Here is a 6,202-nt window from a genome sequence, read left to right on the forward strand (position 1 = left end):
ACGGATGCAGGCATAAGAGCCAGGAATCTTGGGTCAGGGCCAGTGGTAGAGGAAGCAGGCACAGTGGGAGCTTGGGGGAGGGCACAGCGGGACCTTCAACTGGCCAGGCTGCCAGCCCAGGCAAAGGGGACAGGAGGCATTCCAGGGAGAGTGCGCGTGGAACCCCCCGGCCATAGATGTCAAAGGTTACCTTGGGCCCCTCCACACCGAAAACAGCCTCTCAACATCCAGTGGTCTGAGCCAGAACTGGCTTTGGAAAATTGAGCGATCAGACAGTCATGTTAACAGGACAGGGACCTCTGGAGCCCTTGGCGCTGCAGCGGCATGGGGCACCCTCTCCTGCACAGCCTGCAGTGCCGTCGAGCCTTGGGTCTTGCCCCTGCCTCTCTGGCAGGGCCCAGTCTCTACGGGTTTGTTATCAGCACCACATGGGCCCATACTGGGAGCCCCTTTAGTTGGCTCTGGCTAGATGGCCTTTGGCTGGTTGGCCTTCGCTTAGCCTCTGAGCTTCCTTCCTCTGAATGCTAATCCCAGCCCCAAACAGGGCAAAAGAGCATGTCCAAATCCCAGTCCCTCCCCTACTGGGACCCAAGGCCCAGTCCAGGATCAGGGGCCCAGGTCCCGGGCCTGGAGGCAGTGTTGGAGCAAACGCTTGCTCACCCGGGCCACTGGATTCTCAGGCCTTTCTGAGCCCACCCTACAGATCCACCCACATTTCTCAGCACCTTCTAAGCCAGTGCCATCCTATTAGTGACCTCCGTACAGGTTTTACAATCATCACTTGTGCCAAACTAGCCCGGTGAATGATCTGAATAATATTTGGCAGACAGGGCTCCAGGGATGTAGCAGTTTGCTCAAAGCCCTTGGCCCAGCAGAGGCAGGTTAGACCGTTAGGTAGGCAGCCCTTTGGCGCTTTACTCAGGGCCTCGTCTCTTCCAGCCAGCTCTGCAGGAGCTGCCCCACACTGGATTCATGGCTGTTGAGCCTGTCGGGACTTGTCTGCCCTTTGGCTCCCTCTTCCAGCTGGGCCTGCCACGTACCTGGGCCCCTCCCATGCCTCAATGGCCTGCTCAGCACCCTCCGTGTGCATCTATCCATAGTGTTGCAACTCTACCTGGCCACCGCCTAAGCTAGTTGTCTCACTGCCTTGCACTTGGGTTCAGACAGAACCTCATGCTTGACTGGTTTTTCCAGACGAATGTTAGAGGACCAGGACACTCCTACCCCACTGATCACCAGCCCAGAGGAATCCCTTTCGAGATCCCATGTACCTCATTAGCCACTGTGGTAGGTTGATTAATGGCTCCCAAAGATGTCTACATCTTGAGGAGAAGGAGATGTGGCAATGGAAAACAGAGACTGGAGTGAAATAGGCAAGAAAATGGATTTTCCCCCCAGAGCCTCCAAAAGCAACCACCCTGTTGACACTTTGACTTTCTGTCAGTGTAACTGATTTTGAACTTCTAGAACTGTAAGAGAATAAGTTTCCATCGTTTTAAGCCACTAAGTTTGCGGTAATTTGTTACAGCAGCCACAGGAAACTCATACGTCTAGTATTCCCATCCAGTGCAGGGGTTAGGGGCTCAGGCCACTCAGGATTATCCTGGGAGAGTGGAAAGCCACTGGGGAAAAGAAAGTTGGGCCAGAGGGCAGCCAGCCTGGGGTTAAGGCACAACTGTGACTCAATCAGCTGTGTGCCTTGAGAGAACCCCTCTCCCCCGCCCAAGGCTTTGGGCTTCCCTGTACAAAGTGGGGATTAGAATAAACAGGACTGTTGTGAGGATCAAAGAAGAGAACACTGACCCGTGTGTCTGTTCATCCGTATATTTGGGAATGTGCTGGCTGAGGAGGTGCTGAACAAAAGCCAGCCCTCTGCCCCGCTCCCTAAGACCCTGCTCCTGTCATCCTGCTCTGCATTCCTCTTTGGCCTTTTCTCCAGTCCCCTCCTATCAAAATCATTTAACAAATCTGGAGTGTCATTGGTGTGAATAGCATCATCTGGGTCAGGAGCTGGAGGGTTCTTTAAAGTCAAAGAAAATCTGCCCTTGAGAAGATGACCATCAAAGAAGAATACGGAGGGGAAGATGGAGGATGGATTCGAGTTGCCCGAGCAGGACATGGAAATCTGCCTTGGGTACAAGAGTACCACTGACTGACAATGCTTGCTGCCTCAGGCTGCAGCTTCTCTGTGACCACTGAGCCCAGTTGTAATGAACTGTGATTCTGTCATTAATAACTACCTCTTCCTCCCTCACCAGACCGTGAGCTCCATGTCACTCTCCAGGGGGCAAGAAAGTCAAAGCTCCTTGACCCCTGCAACCTCGTCTCCTACCATTTCTAGCCAGAGCCCACGGTGGTTCCCTTAGCCTGGAAGGTGGAATGCTATTCTTCCTCAAGTTGGCCGAATCGGTCTCATTCTATTTTGTTTTGTTTTGTTTTTTTGATAGTAGCCATCCTAATGCGTGTGAGGTGATATCTCATTGTGGTTTTGATGTGCATTTCCCTAACGATCAGTGATGTCGAGCAGCTTTTCATGTGCCTGTTGGCGTATCGGTCACTCTTAAGCAGACGTTGGCAAAATTTTTCTGTAAAGACGAACTATTTTAGGCTTGTGGGTCACATGACCTCTGTCATAACTGGTCAACTCCGCCGTGGTAGCACAAACACAGCCATTGACAATATGTAAAAGAACGAGGCAACAAGCAGGATGTGACCCTGACTTCACGGTTTGCAGACCTCTGCTCTTGAGGCAAGGAGCACTTGAGTTGTTACTTTCTCTGTGGGACTCACTGAGAGTAAGGGCTCTATCTTGGTCACTTCTGTATCCCTTTGGACTTAGCGTGGTCAGTTAATATTTTCTGCGTTGATGGTCCCCAACTTCCCCCGCCACAGCCAACGGCGCCTGTGTCTCCTAGTACCTGCTAGACGAGGCATATTGCAAGGGTTAGTTGGGAGACAGGCCTGCAGTAGAGGACAAAAGAAGGGACACTTTTCCCTCCTTTTCTCCCTTACCCAGGTCACTCTAGAAAGTTCTCTGGGCTGAAGCAGCTAATGTGAACAAAACTGCTGGGGCTGAGTAGGTGCGAGGCAGACACAACAAAGGGGAGTCTACTTCGTGGCCACCGTAATTTGGAGTCTTTCGAGATCAACAACTAGGTAGTGCTTATGGAAAGAGGTGAATGCTGGTGATGGAAGGTTCTAGTGTCTCCCAATATGCCTCTTTTGTGCCCTGTGAGTCCTTCACTCTGGAAAGCCTCAGATGAGAGCCTGTGTCCCTTGGTGGTGTGTTAAGCTCCCTGAATCTAGATGGTGGCATGGGGTGCACTGGCCTGGGGAATCGGGAGCCCGTGGTCCAGCCCTGGCTGCTTCTCTCTGGGGCTCCCCCAGCTGGTCAGTGTGGGTGTTACTGGCTTTCTCCTCTCAGTGCCCTTCCAGTCTGGTGACACTTACTGATCACCTTCTCGGGAGTAAGCACTACACAGGACTCCAGGGACAGAGAAATGAATGAAAAGCCCCTGGCCCTTGAGCAGTGTAGCGGCTCACCGGAGATCTGGGCAGCTGAGCCAGTGATTACCGTATGATCGAGGAAGTGCTCAGACGGCAGGCCAGGATTTGTAGGAAAAGCCAGAAGAGAGAGGTCTTCATGGGGGGGAGCTGCGAGGAGGAAATGCTGCTACAGGTGAGGTTTGAAAGAAGAGGATGCGGGCCCAGCTGTGCAGAGGAGAGTGCCGCGGAGAAGCCACGAGGAGCTTAGAGGCTAACTTGCTGGGGTTGTGCGGAGGGAGGGAAGGCGAGGGAAGTCACATCAAGAGGCATTTCAGTTCAGTAGAAGGGAGAACTTTCCAGCACCAAGGCTGTCTCACCCAGCAAGTAGAGGGGAAGCCTAGAGCTCCTTGTCAGTGAGGAGAAACGCACACCAGAGTTTAGAGGGCTGTGGCCAGAGGCCTCAACCGTTCCTGTCCTGTCTGCTGAGCCAGCGTCTGCCTTGGTTCCAGTCCTTCCCCGGTTTGGAGTCATGGACCCCACAGATGGAACAGCTGGCCACAGGCACCCCCTGTCCCAGGAACACACGCAGATGGGGGTGCCCATGAGGCCTGGGAGCCCCAGTCTGGGCTCTGCCCCCTCGGCTTGTCTCTCTTGGACCCTCCGTCCAGGGCAGGCTTCTCTGCAGCTGCTGGCCCCCAGCCCACTGGCTCGAATTTTGTGTTGGGCCACAGTCATCTGTGAAAAGCTGATGACAGCTCTGTGCCTCTCCTGCCAAAAGACACACACTCACAGATGCCCCAAAGGCCATGTCCAATTTATGGGGTTCACAGACCTCCCGAGTCCACGCACGAATGCCAGGCCTGGAACCTCTGCTCCAACTAGGCCCGCTGGCTGCTGTTCCCCATTCCTTGGACTGTTTCCTCTGCTCGCAGCTGTTACTCCAGGATTATAGGCCAGGCAGGTGCTTACCCACGCTTCCTGACCTCCCCTCTGTGCTGTGGGGACACTGGTTGCCTCTACCTCCAAGGAGCTCCTGCCTGGTGTGGGTAGGAGGAAGCACACAGAGGGAACACAGTAAACGACGTAAAGATCGAGAGCCTCGGGCTGGGAGCCCAGAGGAAAGAGATGGTTTCCAGTCGGGAGGCTCAGGGTAGGCATCGGCGGGGAAAGGGAGCTGGCCATTCTGGACTTGGGGCCACCTGGGGGACAGGACACTGCAGGCGGCGGGGGCAGCCTGGGCAAGGGGATGGATGACACGGCCAGAGCAGTCTGCCTAGGGCACAGCAGGTGGGAAGCCCAGGGGAAGAAGCTGGCAAGGTGCACTGGGCCGTTAGGGACTGGCTGCAGAATGTGCTCAGGAGAAAACTGGGACCCACTGAAGTGTTTCCGGCAGAGGAGAGGCAGGATCTAGTTGTGGTTTAGGAAGGACACCTGTATGGGCGTAGAGTCTGCATTGGAGGGGACACAGATCAGCTCAGCCGTCCCAGTACACCTGACCCAGGTGCGCACGGGGCCACGTGTGGAACTAGGTCAGCACGGATGGGGAGGGGAGAGGGCCTGAAACAAGAGAGCTCCCCAATGAACATGCAGAACCGGGCCTGGACTTGTAGCTGTCCCCAAGCTGGGAGACAACGGCCTTCCCTCAGGCCTGAGGCTGCACAGGGGTGAGCCACAGGCCGGGTCGGTCATCCAGTGTGTCATTTTAGGGACGTGCACTGCACTGCCAGGCTCTGGTTGGCAGGAGAGGGACGGGGTGGGAAAGCGGAGGGAAGGCGGTGGTCCAGGGATCTGGGCAAGTTCAGTCTTTCGGGGGCTGACACGAGGTTCTAGCTGTACTCAGTGACCTGGTGGGAGCCCACTTCAGTTGCTCTGAACCACCAGGGGGGCTTGTGAAACAGAGTGCCAGGCCTGCCCTCCAAGTCTCAGTTCAGGTGTGCGGTGGGGCGCCAGTTTCTAACAACTTCCCAGGGCTGTGCAGAGTCTGTTTTCCTGGCTGTCACACTTTCTACAAACGGGTGGGGGGCCGAGAGCATTTTGGTCCTCGGTGCTCCTCAGCGAGACCCGCCAGCTTCAGTCTTCCCGGCCTGAGACCCCTCCTTCAGCAGCTCCAAAAGCGGAGTCTTCCCTTCACTGCCCTGGCCTCCTCCTGCCTCTCACCCCCCAGAGGAATCCTGACTCCTTTCCAGGCCCTTCCACTAAGGCTCCATTTCTAGTTCCATGGACAGCTGCAACATTGCTCAGAGTTTTGTTACTTCCTATCTGGTCTCTCAGGCTCCACATAGGGTGGCTGGAATGAGCTTGTGGGTTTTTGCTCCCCATTGCTGGAACTGTCAATGGTTTCCCAGGCCTACAAGATAAAGTTCAGCTCAACTAACCTCCAAGGCCAGCTGGACATTTCTGTACTTCATTGAATCTGAGAGACAACACATTGCTAATGAAACTATGACAAGCCAATGCCTGTGAACCTTACCTTTTACCTTGAAACGCCATCTAGGGGCCTGCACCTACGTACTCTTTAGCCATCCTTCAAGGCCTTGGCTGGAAGCCACGTATCCTTCCTCTGAACTTACACCACCTCGTCTCAAGTGTGTCTATCATTTCCTACCTGCTATTATAGGGGCTTGTGAACGTATCTTAACTCCTCTGTTCTAACTGCCTTAGGGGCAAAAACCCTGTTTTATTTCTGTTTGTGTCCCCCCACCCCAGTAGCTGTTTC

The sequence above is a fragment of the Tursiops truncatus genome, chromosome X (genome assembly GCF_011762595.2).
Source record: "Tursiops truncatus isolate mTurTru1 chromosome X, mTurTru1.mat.Y, whole genome shotgun sequence".
NCBI classification, from domain to species: domain Eukaryota; kingdom Metazoa; phylum Chordata; class Mammalia; order Artiodactyla; family Delphinidae; genus Tursiops; species Tursiops truncatus.